The sequence below is a fragment of the Apostichopus japonicus genome, chromosome 2 (assembly GCF_037975245.1).
Source record: "Apostichopus japonicus isolate 1M-3 chromosome 2, ASM3797524v1, whole genome shotgun sequence".
Taxonomy (NCBI): Eukaryota; Metazoa; Echinodermata; class Holothuroidea; order Aspidochirotida; family Stichopodidae; genus Apostichopus; species Apostichopus japonicus.
In genome coordinates, this window is record NC_092562.1 from 25696554 (window position 1) to 25704171 (window position 7618).

The following is a 7618-nucleotide window of genomic DNA, read 5'->3' on the forward strand; positions in this document are numbered from 1 at the left end:
TTAAACTGCTAAGAGATTCTTTGCATTATTGATAAAGGAAATGTCCTTTTGGTGTCATGAAGCGAACTTTTTCTTTCTTTTCAACTTAATATGTTGTGCAGAAGAGATGGATGCAAATAAAAATTTCAAAAAAACAAAAAAATATTATTATTATTATTATCATCATTATTAGGATTATTATTTTTATAATTGTTATCATTATTATTATAATTATGAAAAATTATTAGGATTATTATTATTTTGATGATATTTGATAAATATTTGGTCAATGTGATATGTCTTTTCTACGCTTCCTTATATCGTATCCACATCATCACATCCGATCACACATATTTCACAGTACAGTAAATGTGGATAAGGCCTCGTGGGATATACTAGGTACGGGGCCAAAGTTATCGCAATTCTGGGTAATTTGATATAGTTTTTTTTCTATTCCCGTCTTCGGGATTTTCCTATCTTTATCTATACAGGAGTAAGAAGGCGGGAATTTCCAGGCTTCCAATGACGTAACACGTTTCTATACTGACCAGTGCTGTTGTGTAGTAACTTGCGCAGCTGTTTCCCGGTTTTCCTCCCAGGGGTTTCCGTCAGGAAGTTGTTTCAGGTCATGTTACTTTACGAAGCTATATCTGTTGTGTTTCCTCAAAATATCAGGTTTTTTCTAGGAACATAATTCTGCATGGTTTTTAATAAAACGATAATACAACACAATGGTTTATTGATTTATACAACCTTTCGTGAGATAATCATAGGTAGACATTGTCTGTACCTTTGTCTTGCTATTGCCAAATGTACATTATAAGTGGAGACATGCATAGAACATATCGCGGACAATCAGAAATGTTATTGGGGAAGCCGGGGTTGGGAGAGGAAGGGATGTGTTGCATACGGGAGCCGGGCGGGGAAGGGGGAGAGTAGATGGCCATAGTAAATATTGGATTTTAATTGTTCAAAAATTATGGACGATTCATTCAACGCTTTGTCCCGACTTAGATAAAGCTTCATGATGTATGAATAATACATACTTTCAAACATTTTAATTAGAGGACTTATTTTAAATTGCTGGAAACATTCCAACGGCATTGATTATCAAAAGCACGTTTCCAGTTTTCCTAATTATTCCTGACAGAATTGATCGGTAGTTTGAAGAAAATCGTAGAATGAAGTGAAGTAACTTAAAGACAAGGTGGAAAAAATAAAAGAATTCGTCTCAATAAACCGAGTGTGTAATGGGAGTATTTTCGGCATGTTACTTAAAAACGATCCATTATATTCACAATGGGCTTATGTATGCATAAGGACATACTTCGAGGTTAAAAAATTTCCAATTTTTATTATTTAAATAGTCAGCAACTTTATCCTCGCTAAAATTGATACTTATTATAATCATTATAGTGATTATTTTGTGTGCACTCATCCTAGTTAGAACGCACTGCTTTACATGGGCGTCAACTGTAGGTTGCGTTATATATGACAAGTAAGGATTGTGGGGGGGGGGGTGGGGTTGGGGGGTGACTGAGGAGCAGGACTACTTTTCTTAAGCACGGGCGTCTATTTCATAATTAATGCGTGTTTTGCGTTGTTAACATAGGTAAAGAAGAAAAGGAAGGGGGGAGGGTTGGTTATGTTAAACACGGGCGTCCATGCGTTGTTTAGGAAAGGAGCGAGGAGGGATGTGTGGGGGTGCGAGGAGGGGTGTGTGGAGGGCGGGGGTTACCAAGGTTTAACACTGGCGTCGACTCTGTATTAAATGCATGTTTTGTGTTGCATTTAACAGGTAAGTAGGTTGTGGTTGGGTTGGGAGGGGGGGGGGGTGGTGGGTGGGTGGAACTGAAGATGTTGTACATAGGCTAGGAAGGAGATCCCTATTATAGCTATGCAAGGAAGGAGAGCGGCCCATCTCTGGTTTAGAATCAGAAAAACCTCACGTACACGTAATAGACCATGGAAAGAAAACAAACAAACACACAGTTGTATATTAGTATAAGTTATTTCTTAAAAGTATAAACAAATTTAGACTTTCAAGGGATTATGTGAGAGATGAAACTTCGGTAAATACATCATCGGAAGCATTTAACTAATCTTATAATGGAGAGTAGAATCACACAAGAGACCTTTCGTTATATGATACAGTTTACGGCATGGCAGGCAGTTGAATTAACTTCACATAACTCTTACAAATTTCCAAAAGACTCACTCCAAAGTATTTATTCTGCCCCTAAGAATTTATTAATAGAAATGTCTGACCAGTTTTTACTGGAAAAAAAAGAACTACACAAAAAAAAAACAACGGTTTGCTTCACACGCACGCGCAGTGCATCAGACTAAATGCCTAGATGTGTCAAGATCAAAAGATAAGATTTGAAGGTGATGATGGGATCATGGATTCAAGTATCTACCCTCTTCACCCCACCCCCCCCCCCACCCCCACGGGAACTTTTTGGCAAGTGCTTCTGAAGATATCTACCTATTAAGAACCAATTCAAGTATACAAATGATAAAATCCTAGCAATAAGGCAGAGCAGGAATAGAAGATGGGAAATGTTTCAAGAGGAAGAACGCAATTTAGAAATAAATTGGACAGGATGGACGTGGAAAACATGACCAACAACATTTTAAACCCTCTCTCTCACTTCTTCAAAGAATAATAAATAATTTTAAAAAAAAACAATTCTTGATCTGAATATTTTAGCACACAATGATGTCCTTATTATTCTTTCATATCATAAAAGAACAATATTTTTACATCATATACCCAAGTAACTTACTTAACGTTTCATAATGTGGGTCCGTTTATCTGATCATTTTCCCCTTTAATTTACTCACTTATTTAACCCGTTTTTGTCTTCTTGTTTTCCCATTTTTTTTTTTTTTTTTAAAGTAAACTCATGCAGAAGACGGTATGAGCGATTATTAAACAGCGCCATCACTAAAAAAAATAAAACACTCGGTTAGAACTAAGCAGAAAAAAATATATATATCGATGCCGGGACTACTCCTTTCAGTAGGGTGTCAGGAACGAAGAGGGTGCTGTGGGTGGGTGTAACAGACGTCATCTGAGGGGATACACGGGACTATAGTCAGTCAATAAACCCACTCCGTTTTTGCATCTACTATATACTAAGACTCATATACCCACTACAAGACAAATACTATCTCACTATGTCTTGCCCGATCATATATAGTCCTATCATATGAACATATGACAGAAGAAAACCCATCAACTTTACTACCATGTAAAGCAACTTGAAGCACACATGACACACTATAACAAACATGGAAGGCTTCTGCCCCACTCCACCACCACCCAACCTAAGTATGCGAGTGTCTGGGACAAGTGGCAAGGCTAAATCCTACCGTATTCATACGTATGTGTGTTTTGTAATAAGGAACAAACATACCTATGCTATAAATTGATAAGAGCAGCAATTTTGTTTGTTCAAAGCAAATAGTTCTTGAGCTTTTCTTGCGTGACCCTGCATTACTGTAACGGACTTTGGTAACAACAAATCTTACCAATGGGAGTGGCATACAGCTTGTAAATGAATATTCATCATCTCAGTAAACATAATAATTATAATGACAGTGCCATCCTCCAATCATGGGAATGTTTCTATGGAGTGAAAGAATTTAACAACAAAAAATTCTGGTTATTCCAACTTAGATATTATTATCTCATCATATCTGACAGACCGAGAAACCACCCTGTTATAGTCCTCAATAAAATAAAATCAATATTATTAAAAATTAATTATAACAATAATAATAACAAAACTATATCAAAAATACAAGGAAAAAAGACAATTCTGAGAAGTAGATTTGTTACGTCAGCTGGTTTGTACGATTTTCACCATTAAAATATGCTAAATGTTAAGAATGCTCCTTTAAAGTTGCCTTTCAATCATATGGTCTCCGGTTCGAGTCACTCCAAGATTAATGTATGTCGTCCAGTTACAGAGTTGTTGACAATTGACAATTCATAATCATGGACGTTAAATATGAATCTAAGAGACTGACTTCGGTCAGCTTGCGGCTTTGATAAGCCAATGATGCTTCGACGCGGGTTCCTGCTTGCAGGAGGATCTAAAGTACATACATACAAATACATACAAAGTTAAGCTTAATTGATGATGTTGATTCCTCCATACAGGGCTAAACGTTGATGCTAATCCATTGTTTTATCAATTCTGATAAAACAACGAAAACTTGTTCCGTTAACTTCATAAAACCAACAGAGTGTCCTTGGGTGCTATTCAACACAATTTGTCCTTTTTGCTTATGTTTTTGTGTTTTCCGATGATTGAGTTTTGTGGTTGCATCTCAGGAACTAACCTGATGGACTGTTTAGTAGGCTATATAGATCAGTCACTTTCACTAATGAAGCTTATCTACTTTAAGGGTCATTCTTCAAAATGTAAAAGTGTTTTTAGAAATACAACCTGGACTACTGGAAATGATTTCTAACTGTCTTCAACAAATCAAATAATTATGATATGTCTAAACTCATTTGAAAAGAATCCACCTGATATCAAGCCATGACATCAACTGTTATTAACTAAACAACAAAACATGCTTAACAAACAGGGAGACAAAGACAATGCAGAACCCAATTAGAGTTCGGACAATTTAAGAAAACAGTGAGCGTGAGTAAGAAAAAAGGAAACAAAAAATACATGATATGAAAGCGTAAACCCACTTAAAAATAAAACACCAACATGGGGAGTTCATATGATAAGATTTTAAACATACACTGTGAGTAACTAAAATAGCTTACATATGAATGGAGGGAAGGAAAAGGTTAATAAATTATTCACAAACGACATGTACACCCCCACCCCCCTTCCCCACCCCACAACCCCACAACCCCTGTACTCCCATCAGCCACCTGGTAGGAAAACATTGTGCTTGGAGATTTATAATTTTTTGATTTGGATATAACAAAAGAGTTCAAAACCTTCAAAGAAAAGTTATGAGAAAAAAATATTCCTTTGGCAGACCATGGTTGTAAGGAATTAAATGGAACTATACATGAAACATTTCAAGACCGACCATGGTTGTAAGGAATTTAATGGTAATAAGCATGTAACATTTCAAGACCGACCAAGGTTGTAAGGAATTCAATGGTAATATACATGTAACATTTCAAGACCAACCATGGTTGTAAGGAATTTAATGGTAATATACATGTAACATTTCAAGACCGACCCTGGTTGTAAGGAATTTAATGGTAATATACATGTAACATTCCAAGACCGACCATGGTTGTAAGGAATTCAATGGTAATATACATGTAACATTTCAAGACCGACCATGGTTGTTAGGAATTTAATGGTAATATACATGTAACATTTTATTATTGTTTACCCTTGTCTCTCCACTTAAACTAAATGTTTACTTATTAATGATTAAAACTATCTAAGCTCAAAAATATATATATACCCTAAATTGTTTTTTGTTTTGTTTATTGATAACAATCAGCCTCATGGTTCTTAAATTACTAAAGGTCCCTTACCACTCCCCCCCCCCAACCCTCCTCCACCCTTATAAAAATGAGGAAGAAATAACCTTAGAAAATTGTGCTCGCTTACCGCTCTGTTCACAACATGTAATGAGCTTATCTCTGTGATATCATAAAGGGATATAACTCCCCTCGGAGTCTGTTGGCCAATCACTTACTGAACCTTGCACAACCAGTCACAAGGTCCCATTTTTAAGTAAGGAATTTGAGCTATTTTGAAATGTCTCGCATCATTTAAGCCATGGGTTCTACAGCAAAACAGTGCTATTGGATCAATTATTTAATATTTTAACTTGATTAATATTCTAGTATAAAAGTTTTACTGTAGTGATGTCATCCATCATTCAACCCATTTCAATGTTTGGCAAAACGTAACAAAATTTTAAAAACCAATACACTGCAACTGTTTTGTATCTCTTAGTAACTGGATGAAATCAATATGTACCAAAAGACTACGAACACTGCATTACAGATGAAATGAATGTAGTTAACAACTTCCTCGATGACCGAAGCAGAACCCTCTTCAGGTCGCTTCTCCTCGGTACTAAGAGAAACTTAATGCATCACCTCTGCACAATCATTTTCAAAAGAAATGCGAGATAATTTCTATGAGATAGACAGACACTCTACCAAACTAACGCTAAACATATAGGTTGTACGACTTTGCGCCTAATTTGCTGAGCACTCTTTCCCAAGAAATAGTTTGTGTCACACTTGACATTGTGCAATAATATTATTTATTGATTTGTGCTCTCCCACTATGACTTACGTCAGCATATGACTATCTCAAACTTTAGTTAGACAGTAATTCCTTCTTGGGTCCTTTTCAAAATGGAAATATGAAAAATAATATGAAGGGCCTTAACATGTAAAACCATACACCCTTATGTAAGAAATCAACAACTGGATTGAGTGTTCAGTACTGTTTGGTTCATAACTTTACTACATCAACATGACTTGCTACATATTACTTTTTCTGATGCATGTTACAGTACAGTGACTACCCATTCCAACAACCTAAAACATTTTACTGGATTAAGTGTCCGATATTGTTTGATATGTAACTTATGTGTTACTTGTTCTATGTAACTTGCTACAGGCTGAATGTTTTCTTAACCTATCACACATCACTTCCTAACGATACCTGATCTTGCTACCGGATTAAGCATTGATGTTTGACACATAACTGGTTAATACAGAATAATGGTTTTAAAACTTGTTACTGGATTAAGTGTTCAGTCATGTTGAAGCGTAACTGGTTAATACAGAATAACTGTTTGCTTGTACCTGTTACATATATCTTTAACTACCGATAACAATTCCCCGCAAATGTGTAACAGTAACGTTTGCTAGATAACTGGTTACGGAAGTACAGGTTACATTACTGAAACCTGTTACCTTCAGCTAACTAACCATACTCACTCTATAATACTTGTTACTGGACTATGTGTACAGTAAAGTGAATAATACACAACTCATCACACAAAATATAACTTGATACAGGACACCATACTCGTCATAGAATCAAGTCTACGGTAATTATCAAGAACATCTACTCCGTTAGCAGCTAAACGTGACACAGAATACATAATTAACATTGCTGAAAAAAGCGATAAAATCAAACTTTTAAACCAACTTGAGTACATACAAGGTTCTGCTTCATCTGCCTGACATTTGTTTCATTTATTATCATTTTGCTTACATCAGGACCACAGCTATTCAATAATACTAATTTTCATACAAAAAAACAGTCACTTGCAAAAAAACCAACACATTTTTGGCTGTTTTCGAAACAAAAACCATGATTATTAGATACAAAGACTTTGCTCTGTAAAAAGATCAGCTGGATTTTACACTTATTTTGTTTTTTCTTTTGTCTTAAATTGAAAATATTTTAGTCAAAATGTGTTGTATATTTACAAAATATCTGGAAGAATATAACTCTCTTAAAGAAAGTCACTATTTACAAATATATTTATTGAATGAAGTACTAATCCTTCACATGAGAAATATTTTTTGAGCTTTGATAGTTCTACTACTCAGAGCAAATAGGTCTGGAATAATTGGAATTTCAGTCATGAACGAAAAAGAAATAAATAA